Source organism: Dioscorea cayenensis, chromosome 19, assembly GCF_009730915.1.
Source record: "Dioscorea cayenensis subsp. rotundata cultivar TDr96_F1 chromosome 19, TDr96_F1_v2_PseudoChromosome.rev07_lg8_w22 25.fasta, whole genome shotgun sequence".
NCBI lineage: Eukaryota > Viridiplantae > Streptophyta > Magnoliopsida > Dioscoreales > Dioscoreaceae > Dioscorea > Dioscorea cayenensis.
In genome coordinates, this window is record NC_052489.1 from 21,445,013 (window position 1) to 21,450,381 (window position 5,369).

A 5,369-nucleotide genomic window follows, 5' to 3' on the forward strand; every position below is an offset into this window, starting at 1 on the left:
TGTAAGGAGGAGTTTAGAGCCAAATCAGAGGACCTTATGAGCATGACTTACACCCATAATGACCAACTAGAGGATCTTATAACCAGAGCTTATGCCCATAAGTGTGGTCGCAAGGTGTAGCACAGTGAAGCTTACTATCTAGTACTTGCGGCCGTAAGTTGGACTGCAAAAGTAACAATTTACCCAAGGATAATTTTGTGGGTAACACTATAAAAATCCCTGGGTAAATCTGTTTACCCAGGAAATACCCAGGGATTTGAGGCCCTAGCTAAATCGCTCGTGGGTAAAACATTACCCACGAAATTTCTTATCCCTAGGTAAATTACCCACGGATCAATCCCTGAGTACCTAATTGATATCCCTAGCTAATTAATTCCTGGGATTTAATAAAATACCAGGAATTACTCATGGATTAATCCCTGCGGAACCTCTGGGTAAATGTCCCCACGAAACATCCCTGGGTAAGTACTAGGTAAATATATCTTTAATAATAGAAAATCCCTTGGTAAGTATCCTATTAATAATATAAAATCCCTGGGTAATCCCTAGGTAACTCTTTTGTGAATTATATAGATTCCATGTGTAATACCTGGGTAATTCTAATGTTAAAATTTTAAAATTCCTGGGCATTCAATAAGCAATTAATTGAACCTACATCCATTCAATCCCAAATTCAATATAATTTAAAAATAGCAATCTCTAATATTTTTATAAATTATACTATAAATAAAATATAGCAATCCATAAGTATTTAGGATATCAACAATACCACTACATAAGAATGTAAGAAATCAACAACAAGTAACAATACAAAAAAATACCCAAAGTTAGACAAGCAAAAAGTAGCAATTAAAGCACAAATATTTATAAAAGTCCAGGATCTTCACCACCATCTCCATCTCCATCTCTTGTGCCTTCACTCTCCTCTGGTTGATTGTTACTTGCATTTTGTGTTCCATGTAGAGGAGGCATAACAATGTGATTACACAACATCTCAATTGTTCTTTGCAAATCAACTATCAAATTATCTTGAGCCTCTATCTTCTTCTTCATAGTTGCCAACTCATTTTGAAGCTCCTCTTGATTTTTTGATTCAAAAGAGCTAGTACTTGATTTGCTTGCATTTGTATTACCACCACAATAATAAGATGCTTGAGATCCAAGACCATACACCCTTCTCTTTTTTTCACCACCAACTGCCTCATAATAAAGTGCGACCTCATCTATTGGTTGAGAATTAACATTTCTAGATCGAGAAATTGTTTGAGGTGCATCTCTCAAGCTCAATACTTTATCCTATATGCATAATATAAAATATGTAAATAAATAATTACAAATAAACTATGAAAAATGAAAAATCTTAATGATTTAAAAGACTTTAAAAACTTACATTGAGTGATTTAGACTTTTCATCAATAAAAATTTGTCCATCATGTTTCTTAGTGTGAGTAAAAAGAAACAACTCATGTGGTGTAGGCATACGGCCTAATGAAGATGCCTATAGCATACACAAAAATAAAAAAAAAGCTAATTTGGAGAGAGTAATTAATAAAAAGAAACAATTCATGAATTGTATGTATTTGTCATGCTCTCTAAAGATTCACAAACTGAGTTGGATGTAAATGTATTACCATATAGAAGCAATAGGAAAAAGAAATTAATGATATGACAAGGAGATCATAGCAAGGAATTAAAAAAGGAAAGGAATTTTGAAATGTCATTATTATTGCCCTATAAAGCTAATTTGTAATTTTTTGTATGTAAAATTGATTAGTCATTCCTTACTAAGTGTCACAAACATTGGCTTCTCTTAAAACTCTTTCTAACTTTCATCCCAAAGTAATTGTTGTTGAAATACTCTGCAACAACTAACCAGTCTTCTATTATGTATGAGCTAAATGCAAGAAATTAGCATATGAGCGCATGTGATCTTGCCTACCTTGTTGTCTGTCTCTAACGCGCATCTTTGTTTTTTTCATGGTTCAAACTTATTCTATCCAAGTGTGTAACATGATGTGGCTTACAGTCATCACGCTGACCCTATTTGTGTTGTGACACACCAGCATTGCAAGTGCCTACGACAAGATATTAAATTTTTTTGCAAAAAGTATCCCATTATAATTTTATAAGAATAAGAAATCAGGGGGGAAAAAAGGCAAATTGCTGCCAAATGCATCCTTATCATTTTGGGCCACTGATTTGGATCCCATTGAAATAATGTATTATTTTATGAAAACAACTTGGCGTACTTTTACAAAAAGCTGTGAGCATTAATGAAATAATAATAATAATAATAATAATAATAATGATGATGATGATGATGATGATGATGATGATGATGATGATGATGAAATAAAAAAGCAAGATGAGAATCTACGGCACCAACCAAGATAGTATTTCATTCAATTCCAAATCAAAGTTTTATCATGATCTACAAAATAAATTTATTATTTTATTTACATCACAACCAACGAATTATTCTTTTAAAAAAAAATTTAATTTAATTATTTCATTGATTAGGACTAGACTTCAAAGTTTCAAACATGTTACAAATATAAACTTTTGCAAGACAAGAAAGTGAATATATTATGGGAAGCCTATCATAGCAAACGTTGCTGTGCGTGCACGCCAATACCAACAGAGAAGAACAAGCAATACGTTTTTCAGATTAGTCAATTACGTAATAGTAAGGAAGTAATGTTGGTTCATGGCCACCTGGATCACCTAACTCTTTCACTAGCGTTCTCTTATTCGTCTCATTTAAAATATTGTCCATTAGATTGGAGTTTATATCCAAAAATTGAAATTTCCTAGTTTTTCTATTTTTTTAATAACTTATGAATAATCACAAGGATTATATGTCTTTTTTATTTTTTTATTTATAAAATGAATAAACCATAATTAAATGCAATATTTTAGAAAAAACAGAGATTAAAGTAGAGTTGGTGGAACAGCTTAATCTCTTTGACTATGTCACTAAACACCAAAACACAATTATAAGAAAATAATAAAATCACTAATCTTTTATACACCTAGTTATGCCATTTTAGATGTGGTCTGCCCAACATAGGCTAATCTCTTACTGGAGTTAGATTTATAACATAGAGGAGGTATTTGTAGGGAAGACATAGTGAGCAATAGGAACTAAAAAAAACCTCAGAGAGTTCAATATAACATTAGTCTAACTTCATAAATTTATTTTAGGAGGCATATGCCACCGTCTTCTTATTTCTCACCAGTTGTAAGAAAAAAAAGACAAGTATGAATTTCAAAATCAAAAATCAAAAAGCTAATGATCACACTAATTGTACTGAGATCTTTTTTTTTTTTTGGCTTTTTGATTTTATTAATTAATTCATCACATGCTCTCATATGCCAAGCAATGTTAGAAATTAGCATATACAACTGTTGGTGAAGATTATAATTACAAAATTCAAAAAAAAAATGCAAATTTTCATATTGATCAAAGGATATAAAATTTTTTTTTCTTAATATAAAACCTGACTGAACAAGCATTCTCCTGACTTAAAAAGCAATTGAGATTTAGTCAAAATCCTACTAATCAAATAGAACTAAAAGCTTAGACACTAGGTTTTGAACTTTATTGAATCTTGCAGTTATGTTCAAAATGAGGAGACCGAAAAAGTTGAGTAAACTATTTTGGACAACAATGCAAAAGAATAAATTCCATGTCATGTATAAGAAAACAGTCACTTAACATCATGTTAATTGTGTCAATATGATGTTAAGTGAATTTATGTGGATCTCACTCAAGATATGATGATGGAAAGCAATTTCATAAATGAAGACCGGAGGAAGCATGTAGCAATCTGCGGAAATAGTTGAAGTCAAGTGCAGAACCAAAAAAATGGAAAGAATAAAACTTTATTCTAATACTAGTTGGATGGTTGAAGAATTGCTCTGTCTCAATTATAAGATGCTGCTTATAATGGGAAAAAGAAAAGAGTTGTTTCCACCACAAGTTTCATAAACCATACATAGCTCATCAAAGGAAAAGTTCTCTTTTTTAACTCTTTGTTTAATGCTAGTAAGAAGAGAAACATATACCATGAAGTATAGTTAGTTCTCATCTAAGAAAATCATTGGGGTTGTTTAATTTCATGAAAATTAACTGAAGAGACAAACATCATAGCAATAAAAAAACGCAAACTACGTAACAAAACATCATAGCAATAAAAAAAAACTGCAACACAGAACAAACATCATAGCAATAAAAAAAACTGCAACACAGAACAAACATCATAGCAATAAAAAAAACTGCAACACAGAACAAACATCATAGCAATAAAAAAAACTGCAACACAGAACAAACATCAATAAATCAAGAATTAAACAAGAAGACACACAAAGCCAACCAAATCAAAAGGAAAACAGTAAATCCCACATCCCCAAGATCCAGATCAAAACTACCCCAACGCATAAAATTCATTAATCAACAAACCAAGACAAACCTCGCTAATTTTAACAGATCATCAGTTTCATTGCAAAATATTTCTTCTTGTCGTTGAGTTCATTCATACATTAAACACTGTTGAGAAGGATTGAGATCTCACCAGTCACGACCAGCGGCTTCTCGAACTCCGATGAACTCCAGTCCTCTTCGCGTCTTCTCCGTGATAGTGAAAGCTAAATGAATTGCTAGGTTAGTTTAGCGAATCAGTAATGAAGAAAAGAAGGAGAAGAGATCAAGGAGAAAGTCATACCACCGATGCCGATGAAGTACAGGAATCAGATGAGCTTTGAAGCAATGTTTAGGCATGAGGCAACGCCGGAGAGGTTTGAGGAGGCGACAATGCCGATGGTGACTCCTGTGAGTCCTAAACAGAGAGAGGAACGCAGTAGAGAACGCGATAGCGAAGGGAATTAGGGATTTGAGGTTTTCATAAATGGGAACGTAAGGGAATTAGGAATTAGAGAGTTAGGGACCTGAGGCGATGATGGTCTTCCTCGATGATGACGAGGCGGTGGCGGAGCGGCACTCCGGCGAGAGAGAAGAGTCTGCGGCGGAGGCGATGCAAATGAGCCGTAAAGCAGTCACGAATTGAGGGTAGTGTTTTTGGTTGGGGGGTTAATGAACTAAAAAAAAGGACAAAAGTGGGTTATTTTGTTAATATGACCTCCTAAAAATCACATTTTATCATGGACTTTTTTTTCCTTTATAATAAGATATATATACACACACTTTTTAAGATTCAAAATTTGAATGAGTATATTTATATGCTGTTTTAAAATTTAAATTTAAATTAAATTTAATTTTTTATGGTATTTTAGAATTTTATTTTTTTAAATAAAATGAGTATTAATTTTTGAAATAAGTATTTAAATCATTATGTTTTATTCAAAAATTT

General features: G+C 32.4%; 1 long non-coding RNA gene across 1 annotated transcript; it reads right to left on the reverse strand.

The window, feature by feature from the left end:
- Positions 1–698: 698 nt before the first annotated feature.
- LOC120250588 lies at positions 699–5,056 on the reverse strand. Its single transcript, XR_005533039.1, has 5 exons — positions 4,948–5,056; positions 4,725–4,838; positions 4,575–4,647; positions 1,391–1,498; positions 699–1,296 (listed from the first exon to the last, which is right to left on the reverse strand). It is a non-coding gene; the product is annotated as an uncharacterized LOC120250588 (long non-coding RNA).
- Positions 5,057–5,369: the final 313 nt, after the last annotated feature.